The sequence below is a fragment of the Pecten maximus genome, chromosome 3 (assembly GCF_902652985.1).
Source record: "Pecten maximus chromosome 3, xPecMax1.1, whole genome shotgun sequence".
NCBI classification, from domain to species: domain Eukaryota; kingdom Metazoa; phylum Mollusca; class Bivalvia; order Pectinida; family Pectinidae; genus Pecten; species Pecten maximus.
Genome location: NC_047017.1, coordinates 48,463,744 through 48,480,351, shown reverse-complemented (window position 1 = coordinate 48,480,351; position 16,608 = coordinate 48,463,744). Strand labels below are relative to the sequence as shown.

At 35.4% G+C, this 16,608-nt stretch overlaps 1 protein-coding gene and 1 long non-coding RNA gene across 2 annotated transcripts in view; both read right to left on the bottom strand.

Annotated features, from left to right (window-relative positions):
* The window catches only part of LOC117324411 (UDP-GalNAc:beta-1,3-N-acetylgalactosaminyltransferase 2-like), a 344,021-nt gene that overhangs the window by 268,733 nt on the left and 58,680 nt on the right, over window positions 1–16,608 (bottom strand). The window lies entirely within an intron of this gene.
* On the bottom strand, window positions 7,008–8,109 carry LOC117324414. Its single transcript, XR_004531985.1, has 2 exons — window positions 8,022–8,109; window positions 7,008–7,089 (listed from the first exon to the last, which is right to left on the bottom strand). It is a non-coding gene; the product is annotated as an uncharacterized LOC117324414 (long non-coding RNA).

Below are 16,608 nucleotides of genomic sequence, written 5' to 3'. Positions count from 1 at the left end.
GGACTGTTAGAGTACACCTGGATAAAACAGGTAAATAGGGACAGGTATTGAGTCTGGACTGTTAAAGTACACCTGGATAAAACAGGTAAATAGGGACAGGTATTGAGTCTGGACTGTTAGAGTACACCTGGATAAAACAGGTAAATAGGGACAGGTATTGAGTCTGGACTGTTAGAGTACACCTGGATAAAACAGGTAAATAGGGACAGGTATTGAGCCTGGACTGTTAAGAGTACACCTGGATAAAACAGGTAAATAGGGACAGGTATTGAACCTGGACTGTTAAAGTACACCTGGATAAAACAGGTAATAGGGACAGGTATTGAGTCTGGACTGTTAAGAGTACACCTGGATAAAACAGGTAAATAGGGACAGGTATTGAACCTGGACTGTTAAAGTACACCTGGATAAAACAGGTAAATAGGGACAGTATTGAGCCTGGACTGTTAGAGTACACCTGGATAAAACAGGTAAATAGGGACAGGTATTGAGTCTGGACTGTTAGAGTACACCTGGATAAAACAGGTAAATAGGGACAGGTATTGAGTCTGCACTGTTAGAGTACACCTGGATAAAACAGGTAAACAGAGACAGGTATTGAGTCTGGACTGTTAGAGTACACCTGGATAAAACAGGTAAATAGGGACAGGTATTGAGTCTGGACTGTTAAAGTACACCTGGATAAAACAGGTAAACAGAGACAGGTATTGAACCTGGACTGTTAAAGTACACCTGGATAAAACAGGTAAATAGGGACAGGTATTGAGCCTGGACTGTTAGAGTACACCTGGATAAAACAGGTAAATAGAGACAGGTATTGAACCTGGACTGTTAGAGTACACCTGGATGAAACAGGTTAATAGAGACAGGTATTGAGCCTGGACTGTTAGAGTACACCTGGATAAAACAGGTAAATAGAGACAGGTATTGAGCCTGGACTGTTAGAGTACACCTGGATAAAACAGGTAAATAGAGACAGGTATTGAGTCTGGACTGTTAGAGTACACCTGGATAAAACAGGTTAATAGAGACAGGTATTGAGCCTGGACTGTTAGAGTACACCTGGATAAAACAGGTAAATAGAGACAGGTATTGAGCCTGGACTGTTAGAGTACACCTGGATAAAACAGGTAAATAGAGACAGGTATTGAGTCTGGACTGTTAGAGTACACCTGGATAAAACAGGTTAATAGAGACAGTTATTTTAACAGGTAATACTTTGGTAATCGTTCACACAAGAAAGACAAAGGGATATATTTCAATCTAATAAACATTTGAGTAAAATTAATACAGTAAAGTAGCAGCATTTAAAGTTAATCAATAAAAACAAAATACAAAAGAGGTTGATACAATCCCAATCAAAATATCACAACAGGGCTGAACAGAATGTGCTACTAACAGAGCACTCCTGATGTTGACAGATAAAGACCATAAAACACTTCCTTCATGTCCAAATTTAACAGATGTAATATAAACAGGCTTTTGACATGTTCAAATTTTAATGTTCCCTTAATATTGATGTAAAGGGAGCTGATTATCTCCCCCTTGATATTGGTGTTTAGGGAAGAATTAATGGTCAGCTGATTATCTCCCCCTTGATATTGGTGTTTAGGGAAGAATTAATGGTCAGCTGATTATCTCCCCCTTGATATTGGTGTTTAGGGAAGAATTAATGGTCAGCTGATTATCTCCCCCTTGATATTGGTGTTTAGGGAGGAACTAATGGTCAGCTGATTATCTCCCCCTTGATATTGGTGTTTAGAGAGGAACTAATGGTCAGCTGATTATCTCCCCCTTGATATTGGTGTTGAGAGAGGAACTAATGGTCAGCTGATTATCTCCCCCTTGATATTGGTGTTGAGAGAGGAACTAATGGTCAGCTGATTATCTCCCCCTGATATTGGTGTTGAGAAAGGAACTAATGGTCAGCTGATTATCTCCCCCTTGATATTGGTGTTTAGAGAGGAACTAATGGTCAGCTGATTATCTCCCCCTTGATATTGGTGTTGAGAAAGGAACTAATGGTCAGTTAATTATCTCCCCCCTTGATATTGGTGTTGAGAGAGGAACTAATGGTCAGCTGATTATCTCCCCTTGCTATTGGTGTTTAGAGAGGAACTAATGGTCAGCGGATTATCTCCCCCTTGATATTGGTGTTGAGAGAGGAACTAATGGTCAGCGGATTATCTCCCCCTTGATATTGGTATTTAGAGAAGAACTAATGGTCAGCTGATTATCTCCCCCTTGATATTGGTGTTTAGAGAGGAACTAATGGACAGCTGATTATCTCCCCCTTGTTATTGGTGTTTAGGGAGGAACTAATGGTCAGCTGATTATCTCCCCCTTGATATTGGTATTTAGAGAAGAACTAATGGTCAGCTGATTATCTCCCCCTTGATATTGGTGTTTAGAGAGGAACTAATGGTCAGCTGATTATCTCCCCCTTGTTATTGGTGTTTAGAGAGGAACTAATGGTCAGCTGATTATCTCCCCCCTTGATATTGGTGTTGAGAAAGGAACTAATGGTCAGTTAATTATCTCCCCCTTGATATTGGTGTTGAGAGAGGAACTAATGGTCAGCTGATTAACTCCCCTTGCTATTGGTGTTGAGAGAGGAACTAATGGTCAGCGGATTATCTCCCCCTTGATATTGGTGTTGAGAGAGGAACTTATGGTCAGCGGATTATCTCCCCCTTGATATTGGTATTTAGAGAAGAACTAATGGTCAGCTGATTATCTCCCCCTTGATATTGGTGTTTAGAGAGGAACTAATGGTCAGCTGATTATCTCCCCCTTGTTATTGGTGTTTAGGGAGGAACTAATGGTCAGCTGATTATCTCCCCTTGATATTGGTGTTGAGGGAGGAACTAATGGTCAGCTGATTATCTCCCCCTTGATATTGGTGTTTAGGGAGGAACTAATGGTCAGCTGATTATCTCCCCCTTGATATTAATTGCAAATTAATAATGTCACTAGTGTTTTAGCAATCATGCTAAATAAGTGTTTGTCCTATTATTGATAATCTCATAAACCCCTACTTGTACAGCCCCTTATACTTGATACTCCTCTTTATTAGTTTGGATAAATGCTATTGTTTACACGCACCATTGTAATTAATGTCAACAGTCAGCTCAAGTCTGACATTTTGTAATCGGTGCTAAAACACAGGATCAGAATAATCCTTGCCTGATCTCTGTCACCAGCAATTCATCTCCCAACAGGCAATTCATATTTTCTTATAATCTAATTTTAACATTTCTCGACTTCTAATTTTTAAAAACAACTTTGAAGAGGCAACATAGGGGTAAAATAACTTTGGCAATAAACCTGTAAGTGAACACTGCAGTTTGACGACAAACATTCTATGGCTGTCATAAGATACATGTATAGATATATATATATATAGAGAGAGAGAGAGATGCACAAAGCCTAGGCACAGCTGCTCATTAGGTTTAGGTTCCATGGCTACTATATATACAAACTTTTCCCACTGACTTCCAGAAATAACTCAATACAGAAGAATGCCATATTTCATAATGATGATAACAACTTGATCCAACAGTTATTTTTGTATTTACCATCTATTGGATTTAACAAATCTTTTATACAATTGTCTTATACCACTCATAACATTATCATCCATGCATTCTATCCATATCAAAAGTTCCCTGTGTTCTTTTTTTTAAAAGTGTAAAACAATACTTTTTTATTTTTGTATTCTTTTACTGAAGAGTTTGAGACCACATTCAGTGCTAAACACTGGTGAAGAGCGGACAACTGATCACCTGTAGGTGACAGATATCATAGGAGGATTACATACTGATGACTAATAACAAACCTGTAGTCACAGGTGGAATGAAGGACTACTAAATCTGTGTGCATTATATTACTGAAAAGTAAATACCACAAAACAGATTTACCATCTATTGGATTTAACAATTGTCTTTTACCACTCATAACATTATCATCCATGCATTCTATTCATATCAAAAGTTCCCTGTGTTCTTTTGAGTTCGAAACTTACGTGGGGCAGTTGCCAGGTACTGACCGTAGGCCGGTGGTTTTTCTCCGGGTACTCCGGTTTTCCTCCACCTCCAAAACCTGGCACGTCCTTAAATGACCCTGGCTGTTAATAGGATGTTAAACAAAAACAAACCAAACCAAAGTGTTCTTTTTTTAAAAAGTGTGAAGCAATACTTTTTTGTTTTTTATGAAATAGATAATTATTACAAAAAAAATTATGAAAAAACGAAGAAGGAATGTAATGAAATTACAAGATACTTAAGTATGCAGCAAATGTTTCTTAAAAGCATTTGGAGGAGTAGAAAATTATCAGAAATAAATTTTGCAATATTCAATTTCTGTTATTGGTTTATGGAATCCTTACGTATTTGAATAAGTTTTAATATATATGAAAATATAGAAAATGAAACATGTATTGTAAATATAACCAGGCACAGGACAAGCTGTTTTTATACAGTGACAGTTATGTCAGTAATTTTTTATTTGTAATATTTATTAGCAGACTCTGTAATCTCTACAAATTGCACTGTAGATTTCCTCCACATTCTCACATGGTCATATACCATTGTCTTAAGGTGGTCAGACAGCATCGTAATCCAAACTGGACATAAACACCCGTTTACAGGAAGCCACCAGGAGGAGCCACTAGTGAGACACTCCAGGGAGACAGTACAACTCTAGCTGTCACCAAAGTAGTGGACAGTTAATTAAATGGTAACAGAAAGAGTGTCAGCAGGGCATCAGCCACTCCAGTGCCGATTAGATTGGCCGCCGACGGCCCCATTTCCTACAATCAGACCACAATCAAGTGCGGGACAGCATGCATTGTTCTTCTTTTCCTATAAAATCAGTAGTGACCAATTCCATCACCAGACCAGTACATCCCTATGGTGTGTTGGGTCTGACCCAAAGTCTACGGGTCCTTTATCAGAATGAATGGAACAGGTTTGTATAATTAAGTGTAATAGACAGTCCTACATTCGCAGTTTAATTTCACAAAAATTTGCCAATACAAATGTAACAAAGCATAAGGGATGTCAATACCCACATACTGTATCTAAAAATAACCTTGTGTAAAGGTAATCAAGCTTTATGGGGTATAAAATAACCTTATGTAAAGGTAATCAAGTTTTATGGGGGATAAAACAATCTTGTGTAAAGGTAATCAAGCTTTATGGGGTATAAAACAACCTTGTGTAAAGGTAATCAAGGTTTATGGGGTATAAAATGACATTGTGTAAAGGTAATCAACCTTTATGGGGTATAAAATAACCGTGTGTAAAGGTAATCATGCTTTATGGGGTATAAAATGACATTGTGTAAAGGTAATCAACCTTTATTGGGTATAAAATGTCCCAAGGGAGGGTTAAATTGGGAGAAGGCCTTAGTAAGTTGCAATAACTTGTGCCTAATCCCTTTTCCTTAATTGAAATAAAATATGTTTAAAGTAAAGTAATAAAATGTCCTTGTGTAAAGGTAATCAAGCTTTATGGGGTATATAAAATGACCTTGTGTAAAGGTAATCAAGCTTTATGGGGTATAAAACAACCTTGTGTAAAGGTAATCATGCTTTATGGGGTATAAAACGACCTTGTGTAAAGGTAATCAAGCTTTATGGGGTATAAAACGACCTTGTGTAAAGGTACCCACACCGAAATAAAGTACAAAAAAAGTATGGGAAAAAAGTACTAAAAAAGCATAGAAAAAGTATGCTTTTTTTTACTCAATTTGGAACCGATATTCCAACACGGTTCCAAATTGAGTCAAAAAAAGTACTATAGTACAAAAAAAGTCTAACAAAAGTATACCTTTAGTACATTTTATTGTTTTCATTAAGTACAGAAAAAGCACAAATATAGTACAGAAAAAGTACATTAAAAGTACAATAATAGTATAAAGTGCACAGGGCCAAATTGATGGTGTACTTTTTTTGTGCTTTTATACTTTTTTAGTACTTTTACAGGCAAGTCCATAAAGTACAAAAAAAGTACAAAAGTACAAAAAAAGTGAAAATGGTACAGAAAAAGCAGGAAATTAGTACTGAAAAAGTAGGAAAAAAGTACCAATAAGGTAGGAAATTAGTACTGAAAAAGTAGTGGAAAAGTAGGAAAAAAGTACTAGAAAAGTAGGAAAATAGTACTTAAAAAGTAGGAAATTTGTACTGAAAAAGTATCAAAAAAGTAGGAAAATGGTATTGAAAAGAAGGAAATTAGGACTGAAAAAGTAGGAAAAAAGTACCAATAAGGTAGGAAATTAGTACTGAAAAAGTACTAGAAAAGTAGGAAAATAGTACTAAAAAAGTAGGAAAATAGTACTAAAAAAGTAGGAAATTTGTACTGAAAAAGTATAAAAAAAAGTACTGAAAAAGTAGGAAAAATTTACCAAAAAAAGGGACTTAATTTAATGGTGTAGGAAATTAGTTCTGAAAATATAGGAGATAAGCTTAAATGAGAATACTGCATGCTTAAACAATACATACATCAGTCCCATTCCAAGAGAAATGCACAATTGTATCAAGTGAAAACAAACATTGAAATACAAGATTAGTTATCCAATCACAATTCCACTGAGTATAATTTCATGCCATAGTAAAGTCTTGATCTAATAAGCTCGAAATTTGTTTAAGGGTGAGGTTAAGGATTTACAGATGGACATCTATGTATAAGGGCAATAACTTTTGATAAATTATTCTAATATTTTTTTCAAGCAGGAAAACACAATTTTATATCATGTGTATGTAGGAGATCCAGACAAAAAAATATACTATTCTAAATAAAAAGGGCAATAACATTTGTAAAAATTGTCGAATCATAATTCCTCTTGAGGAAACACAACAAAAAAATGTAAATAAAAAACAATGCATAAATGCATACTGAATACAATGAAGTATGGTATATGCATAATGTTGCTTGCTTAAACTGGTCAAATCCAAGTAAGTGAGAATTCGAAAAATAAAATGTCTGATTCTCTTCATTCCTTTTTTGCTTTATGCGAATCATTGCCCTCAATTCGGACCACAAGGCAATATCTTTAAGCTTTCCCTCACTTCAGAATGTACTGCATAATCTGTTGGAAGAAAGAGAAAATTTTTAAATATTTTTTATATCAAAACTTAGAATAATTGTGAAGATTTGTTTAATATAAAAATGTAGATAATTTTCCTTACATATGCACCTGATCACTTTACTGTCATTTATTACATGCATGTCTGCTTGGAAGTCTTTTAATCAAGAAAAGCTAGCCACAGGTATACAAGTTTAAAGCTACAGCATAAAACTTTTAATTATAAGGATAAGTACTTTAATAAAAATCAAGCTACTCCAGAATTCTCTGACAGTTTGTTTCATCTTAAATTATGCAACTAACTATCAAAATACTCCAAAACACAAATTTTTTTTATTCAATCATTTCTTGAGATCATTTTTTTGTGAATTGATCATGATCATGACATACAACAAATTTTCAATGGATTTTATTGACTTCGTTTTTGAATGTATTTTCTTCAAATTCCATATACTAAAGTAGACAATTACTAGCTCATTTACCGATATTTTTACATATATTCCCTAAAATAGATATACACATGTTGCCCGAAATGTGACGTTACTTTCGTTCTTATATTCTAACTTAAAAATGTCATTGCTATTTTTTTTGAAATTTTATGCAATATCTCTTGAAATCAACTACAGAAAATTCTGTAAATATTATCAGATGAATAAGCAAATAATTCTTTACATGTAAGTGAAATTTCAATAAATTCCATTGAAAAACGAAGTCATAAAAATTAATTGGAAATTTGTCAAAATGCATGAAATATGTAGTAAAGATATTACGAATTTACCGTTACGTGACAGAAATAAAAATGCAATATAACTACGTCGAAGTTCGTCAATAAAGAAATAAAATTCTTCTTGTTCTCAATATTTGGGTGCTATCAATCAGGATGCTTATAAAATCCCAGGCGTATGGTAGCATAAATCTGTAAATTGAATACTTACGATTGAAACACACGTGGATCTAGCAGTTCTTTGTTTATTAAACTCGGGCCGTGTAAACTGTAATCGGTGATGAATTCATTATGAAAACCCTGAAACACGAAGTAATCAAGTATAAATATTAACATGTGTAGGCCCCTATTCACCTATATAATGTGAAACGATGTAGGAACGTGCAGAAGACGAAATAGATTTAAATAATAAAATTGTAAACTTACCTGGTCGCGATATCTGTGATATTTTCGGGTGAAAATGAGCATTTGTCGCCAAAAACAACAAGAAAGCTGATATTCTTTGGCCACTTACTGACAGATAGTCGATCTTCTTCAGTTAGGCAAGAAAATGAATTTCGTTTTTAGGCTATTCTATATCAAAATCGTGTTTGTTTATGTTTCCTCCGTAGATAAACATCCGGTGAAATTCAAACATGGCTATCAGACTTCCCGCTAAAATCTCGCTGTTTGTAGCATCATGGGATAAAAAAAAGTTTTGTCGGAGATCTACTGTATCGATTTCATTCTTTTATTACTTGTTTTTTTATATTCTACTTCCTTAACCTCTATTGTTCCATACTTTTGGTATTACTACTTCAGCATTTAAAGCTTGCACATTGCACAAAATGATCGCACGAAGCGAACTCGTCAAATCTCGGTAGATTCCGTAAACCGAAGTAAACAAACGAGATCACGGCCCCGAGGTCATAGGTGAACCGACCGATGGAAATCTGACACAGGTATAAGCCTCGTCAGTACCTGTTATGTAATCCGGATGTTTTGTTTAAATGAGGGTAGGCACCTGTGATCTGATCGTAGTGAAATGCAGTCAAGCTTGACAATATAAATTGTTATAATTAACGCCGCGGGCATAAGACTTAGTCTAAGAGGGGCAATATGTGTACAGGTGAGACGGGAGGTACACAGGTAACTCCAATAAACAATAAAGCTAGGTATGATTTGCCATTACAATCGACCGTCGCTTATATTAATTAACACCACGGGTGAAATTAACTTTCGGTACGACGTTAAGCATATATCCTGATCGCTTTGTTAGCTTAACACACAGGTTTCAAGATTTAGTTTAAAACAGTTGAAATATTTTTGATCGATCTTGGTGTTGCAGTTATTCAAGCCGTCTACTATATCAATTAAAATATTTATGATAGATCTTGGTATTGATCTTGATTTTTGTATACAATAGAGTATTTTATTTGTACACACAACACTTCTACGAGATCATTCTACAACAGATTAGAGTACAGCTACATTGTGTCGTTGTCCGAATTATCGTACGATCTTGCTAAATAAATATCAGACAAATTAAAGTTTTCTTTTTGTGTTCACTTTCACCATTTCAATGAATGCGATGTAATTCTGATTTAAATACCGGAATATTGTTCCTTGATCATGCCTGTTTGTTGTCAGTCAAGCCATATCGAGATCGAGATCATCACAGCGCTTGACTTCAATATACGTTTTACAAAGAAGCGTCCGAGTGACTATATCAGTATTACACATGTTTATATGAGTATATCGGTGAATATTTTGACCGAACACGACGTGATTTCGGGTACAATTATCAGATGTAATCTTAAAACCACGTATATCCAGCAAGTATATGATATGCAGACAAAGAGCAGGTGATTTTAATTTCATTTGAATGAATTAAAAGCGTATTACAGGCACGGGCACGGGCACATGTGTGTTCGTAGAGTGATCCCCGATCTGGTAGAGGTTAACGTTTGGATAAACGAAATGTTTTAAACTCCGTTAAAGAGTTTATAATTAAAGCCAAAATACTGTTACTTCAAAGAACGATCTGGAACAAAATTTTTATAGAGCTAAGTTTTGACGTTCGTCATATGAACGTATAGTAACATTCATCAATGTGAAGTTTATTACTAAATCACCGTTAAAATGTGTGAACCTTACTAACAAAGTACATTGAAGTGAAATACTTATGATAATAATTGTTGAATTTTAATTATTTTTAGATAAATTTCTGTGGTACTGATCAAAGTATGAAAAGTATTTTTTAGAACATAAAAAAGACAAAAAAAAACAACAAAAAACGAGATCAAAAACATTTGATATTACCAAATGATAATTTTCTGTATCTTATTTGATAGATATTTGTTGTGGTTAATCCTGGGTATTATTTTTTTAGGCTTAGATTTGTAGTCGACTGAAAAAGTCAGATTTAATTTTGAAAATATTAATATGCTATAACCCCTCGCAATGTCTGAAAATATTCTAAGTCCATAAACCAAAAAAGCACAATGGCATTAGCTGAAAAATTGTAAGTCCCAAAAAAGTAGGAAAAAAGTACATCCATATTTTCACAATCTTTCAAAAAAATTCTAAGTCAGATTTTAGCACAAAAAAAGTACTCTGAAAAATTTCAGAGTCCAAATAAAGTACAGAAAAAGTACCCTGAAAAATTTCTAAGTCCAGAATAAGTACAAAAAAAGTACTCTGAAAAATTTCAGAGTCCAAATAAAGTACAGAAAAAGTACCCTGAAAAGTTTCTAAGTCCAGAAAAGTACAAAAAAAGTACTCTGAGAAATTTCAGAGTCCAAATTTAGTACAGAAAAAGTACTCTGAAAAATTTCTAAGTCCAGAAAAGTACAAAAAAAGTATACTTTTTTGGTACTTTTTCAAAAAAGTAGGAAAAAGTGTATACTTAAAGTAGCATAAAAGTATACTTTAGTGTGCTTTATTTCGGTATGGGTAATCAAGCTTTATGGGGTATAAAACGACCTTGTGTAAGATAATCAAGCTTTTATGGGGTATAAAACGACCTTGTGTAAAGGTAATCAAGCTTTATGGGGTTATAAAACGACCTTGTGTAAAGGTAATCCAAGCTTTATGGGGTATAAAACAACCTTATGTAAAGGTAATCAAGCTTTATGGGGTATAAACAATCTTGTGTAAAGGTAATCAAGCTTTATGGGGTATAAAACAATCTTGTGTAAAGGTAATCAAGCTTTATGGGGTATAAAATGTCCTTGTGTAAAGGTAATCAAGCTTTATGGGGTATAAAATGACATTGTGTAAAGGTAATCAAGTTTTATGGGGTATAAACAACCGTGTGTAAAGGTAATCAAGCTTTATGGGGTATTAAACGACCTTGTGTAAAGGTAATCAAGTTTTATGGGGTATTAAACGACCTTGTGTAAAGGTAATCAAGCTTTATGGGGTATTAAACGACCTTGTGTAAAGGTAATCGAGCATTATGGGGTATTAAACGACCTTGTGTAAAGGTAATCAAGCTTTATGGGGTATAAAATGTCCTTGTGTAAAGGTAATCAAGCTTTATGGGGTATAAAATGTCCTTGTGTAAAGGTTATCAATAATGTGTCCTATTTATTCAAATGATATTTAGTAAACATCATTGGTTTATTGTTTGTTAAATTGAAGTTCAAAAACATTGATCAAAACTTGAACAGTCTGCTGTTTTTATTTGAGGTAGAAATAACAAAGATACCTAAATATAAGCCAGACAGATCATTACTTTGATCACAGGATAAGGTAATACAAGTCCATGTTTGATTGATATTTAACTCCTGGAGATCACAGCTACATAAAAACTTTCTTCAAATTCAACTGTTGTGGTTATTGACACATATATCATCATGTTTTTATGTAAATTGAATACCCTATGAATTATTTATATTTGAACCACGTGTAGTGCCGACGCATTGACTTTCGTCTACTCCTGATATCTTTATTCGCATACATTTTCATACATAAACACCACACCCAGTGCACCAAGTGACACTAAAATCCTTGTTTGAAAGGTCATCTTTACATTTAAACATCAACATCAACACCAAACCTTGGCAAGCTGATACCCGGTTTATTGAACAGTGCGCATGGGTCAGTCAGACACTTTAGTGCTACTACAACCAGTCAAACAAGCGTCTCCGTGACCCTGTTGACTAATGAAGAAAACAACATCGGAGATTAATTCCAGAAAACGGGAAACCAATATGGAAAATTCACTAATCAATTTTTTGCGATTTTAAGATTGATGTCACTAGAAATGTTTCAAATCGATTAATTATCGATTATAATCGATGATTGGCCCACCACTAATGATGATGATGATGATGATGATGATGGCTTAGTCTTCCTACCCAGAGAAGAAATAACAGCTTGCCAAGCAGCTGGTGTATCACTTTTGTATCAGACTTAGGTGTAATATAAGCAGACACTGTTTCGTCCCCAGTGGCTGTCTCTAAAATTACCTGGACATAGTAAGCCTGCTCCAAGACACAGACAATCATTGACAGACATGTCGTGACACATGGAATTAAATTTTATCATGACTGGAAAACAAATACAAACTACAGTAATCTTTTTCATATTTTCATATACTTAATACGATATGCCCTGGATGTGTAGGAATTGTTTCTCTGCTCCATATGTCTGAGTGTCTGTCAGAATTATTCGTGATTCAAGTGTGAAGCAATAATTGTCATCTATCAAGGGAGATAATTTGGTATTTCTGTCATTGGCTGGTATAAATACACCTTACAGCTGCAATGAGCTTCTACTGAAAAAATAAGGAAATTATAGCTCATGAAAGACAACAGGTGACAGACAGAAAAGATGACAGAAAAATGTTAATGACAAACTAAAGCTGAAGACACATCCATGATGACAGATAAAACAGACAGCCACAATGACTAACAACTGATGATGGACATCCATGGTGACAGACAACAGCTGATGATGGACAAGCATGGTGACATACATCAGCTGATGATGGACATCCATGGTGACAGACAACAGTTGATGATAGACAGCCATAATGAGACACCAGTTGATGACAGACAGTCTTGGTTATAGACAATATCTCATGATGGACAGTTGTGATGACAGACAACAACTGATGGACAGTTGTGATGACAGACAACAGCTGATGATGGACAGTTGTGATGACAGACAACAGCTGATGATGGACAACCATGGTGACAGACAACAGCTGATGATAGACAGCCATAATGAGACACCAGTTGATGACAGACAGTCTTGGTTATAGACAATATCTCATGATGGACAGTTGTGATGACAGACAACAACTGATGGACAGTTGTGATGACAGACAACTGATGATGGACAGTTGTGATGACAGACAACTGATGATGGACAGTTGTGATGACAGACAACTGCTGATGATGGTCAGTTGTAATGACAGACAACAGCTGATGACAAAGAGCCATGATTCTTTACAGACTGTCCATTTTAAGATTTTTGATCTCATGACACTTCAAAGAAACAAGAGGTCTGTGAGCCTGAATGGTCATCTGACTATAAAACATCATGAACTATTATTGTAATTCCAGTGATGGAAAATTTAATTTTAATTGACAAGGCTAAAAGATAGCAGCAGTTCCTTAGAATTGCCACAGATTTTCAACTCAGTGGCACCTTACAAACTGATGTGTTTTTCAAGATGGTGGCCTTGATGGCCATCTTGGATTTTGGACCTGTCAAGAGTTATTTATCACTCTGTCATGTACAGCACCATTTCAGAATCATTTATGGCAAGTTTCAGATCAATCCCATTGGTGGAACTTGAGAAGAATTTTAAAACAGGAGTTGCTCAGGAAAACCATGATTGCTCAATTATGTTACAAAATGCCTGCCTGCTTTGGATGAGCCAAAAAGGTAGGAACACTTTGTCTGCTTCCCCTCATTAACTTCCTTTTACATTTACATTTTCAGCTGAATATCATGAAAAATGTTCATCAGTAAAAAAATAGAAAATTTGACCTTGACCTTTAAACTTTGGACCTATAGTGGCCTTGACCTTTAACATGGACATTTAGTCAATTGATTCACTGATTAATGCCAACCATTTGTTCTTTGTAATAATAAAAAAATCCCTTGACCTTTGACCCAGTGAACTTGTCCTTTGGTCAGTCGATTTAATTTAATTCTGACTAACTTTGCTTCATAACATTAAAATGAAATGTTCCTCAAAGAAAAGATAAAAAAAAATGACCTTGATCTTCTACCCAGTGACCTTGACCTGTGGTCAGTTGACTGGAATAATTCTTCGAACTATGCTTCATTATTTCATAACAAAATGTTCATCAATGAAATAATACTAAATTTGGCGTTCACCATAGTTTCAGTGAACTTGCCCTATGGTCAGTTGACTCTTTAATTTCATGTCATAACAAAATGGTCACCAGTGAAAAGATACAAATTTTGACCCTGGCCATGCATGACGTCTGGTCAGTGGATTTGTTTAATTGATTCCCCTTCACCCAAGTATGCTTCAGGCCAAAGACCAAATCATTCCATTCCTACATAAGAAGAAGAATTTCAAAGACTTTGCTAGATTTGCCCTATTGGGCCCCAAATTTCAGGTCCCTGGGGGTTCAGACTCATTGCTCATGTAAAGTTGGTTCCCCTTTACCCAAGGATCCTTCAAATCAAATATGGACGAAATCTTCATTCCTACAGAAGAAGGATTTTTAAAGACCTGAATATATTTCCCATGATAAGCATAGCCCCACAGACCCCTCAAACCACCATTTACACAAAATTGCAGTTTCCCTTCAACCAAGGATTGATGCTTTGGTCAAATTCCATTCAGTTATTCATGACAAGTGGCAATTTTTACAAGAAGTTGACAGATGACAGACTACGAACGACGGATACCACCCCACTGCATAGGCACACTTTTGTAATATCATATGCAATGCAGCACCATGTATTGTGTGACATTTCAAAATAAACTATTTAAAAGCCAAACAAGTAATTTTATACTGTAGATGTTCATCAAATTGGAGAATATGGCAAAATAACATAGTAATAATTTCACACAATGCTGGTCCCCTGAGAAATTAGAAAATTCCAAATGAATATGATCAGAACATTGACGTTGTTAATCTGATTGTATCAGCTGTTATGGACTTGAGTATGGTACATTGTATCTGTGATTTCTACTACTGAGGTAGCACTCATTGCTCTGATAGGTAATCTTAGACCATCTCTACTGATCCCTCATCCACTGACGTCCCCTTCCTATTTATTGTCCGTTATACTCCAGTATAGCAGCTAGAAAAAACAAACTCTTGATTCATTCATAGTGAACGACACATTAATACAGAGAGTAATTGCATAATTTGATGTATTAATATGACCAATGGACTCTTCTGTTACCCTCGTGTCACCGGTGATCGTGTATGACTTTGATTGATTGGACAGACCTACGATGGTCATTACCATAATGCAGAAGTCCTATTAAGGCTGTGCAGTGGTCAGTACATTAGACAGGTAAAGCTGGAGCAGCAAATATCACCAAGAGTTCATTAGCTAATGAGGGCTTCAAAACTTATCGCACCAGAATTAATTGTATTAAACTTTCTACCTTTCCACGGAGCTTTACATAATGAGAGCTCATATTTGGTGGTTATCATCGGGGAAAACAATTGTTTGGCCTGATATCCGAAATAGATCAATATAATACCATTATACTTCTCAATTAAGCTTCATAATTTACTAAACAAGAGGCTCATGGGCCTTTAGAGTCACCTCAGTTTTGAAGTATTTCTGTCAGTTTGACCTTTTTTGACCCTGCCTATTAGTCGGCCCACAAATGATGGTCAAAAATGTGACGAATCCCTATATAAACTATGGTACCCTGGGGTCAGGGACCATATAATTCACAAATTTGGTTGACCTTGGGCCATGGAAGGTTTCTGCAAAATTTTATTAAAATTGGTTAAGGGGTTTCTGAGAAGAATCCAAAATGTAAATTGTTATGATGGACGACGGTGGACAAAAGGAGATCACAAAAGGTCAACTGAGGTCTCAGGTGACCTCAACATCTCATAACTCACCATTTTGCTGATTATAGTGTTGTATATTTAGTTACAAATCCTATAGCATTATAAGCTGGAATCAGAAATCCAAAATGATCAGATAATTTATTAAAATCATCAATTACTTTTACAGCTTTAAAGATGTTTATTGATGGTATGTATTGGACATTATCATGTACTTGGTTTGTTTGTTTGTTTGCTTGAATTACTGCCGAAGAACAGCCAGGGTCATTTTGAGGAGAGATCTCCTCATATACAACAGCAATCACCAGTCTACTTCTCAGTTTACCGAGAAACACAAACCGAACACGTAGGGAGCGTTGAACCACTGACCTTTGATCTTCACCTCAGGTTGTGGACAAAACTCTAACCGACTGAGCTATTGTAGCCCCCATAATATTCCTTGGTAGACTGTCCCCAAATTTGTACACATATTTGGTCATCTTCAAGAGAAAATCCCCTTTCAGCTGCACGCACTTTCATTTCCCAGGTGTGTTTGACATGGAATTCTATACCAATGATCAATGAGGTCACTTAACCATTGACAATGGGAGTCAGGAAACGTTTTCCAGTCGTTAATAGACTGTTCATCAGTGCAACCCTCCTGCTGAACTAAAAGCAAACTTGTAGAATTTATGTACAATTGCCACATTGGGAACCATGTCTGCACTGCTTAAGTTTGTGGTGATCAAGAATGATGAAAATATACTTAGTTTAACACCTGCTGACCATAAATATAACCAAATTTGT